Genomic DNA, 266 nt, shown 5'->3' on the forward strand with positions numbered 1-266 from the left:
GGCAGAAGTGGTGTTTCTGCGCGTGTTGGATTTGAGCGGAGGGAGAACCGCAGCCAGGTATTTCTGGGAGCTTGTTCTCATTCCTGGGGCGGAGGGAGAGAGATGCTCCCCTCAAATCCATGACCGGCTGCACTGTCCCCATCTCGTTGGGATGTTCCCGGTCCCTTAGGCAGCTCCGAACGCCGCAGCCTTCGCCCGGCAGTGCTGCGGGGCGGGGGACACGGCGGAGAGCCAGCCCTGCACCCGGAGAGCCCTTGGGCTTAGGT

Source organism: Cariama cristata, unplaced genomic scaffold (genome assembly GCF_000690535.1).
Source record: "Cariama cristata isolate BGI_N322 unplaced genomic scaffold, ASM69053v1 scaffold27445, whole genome shotgun sequence".
Taxonomy (NCBI): Eukaryota; Metazoa; Chordata; class Aves; order Cariamiformes; family Cariamidae; genus Cariama; species Cariama cristata.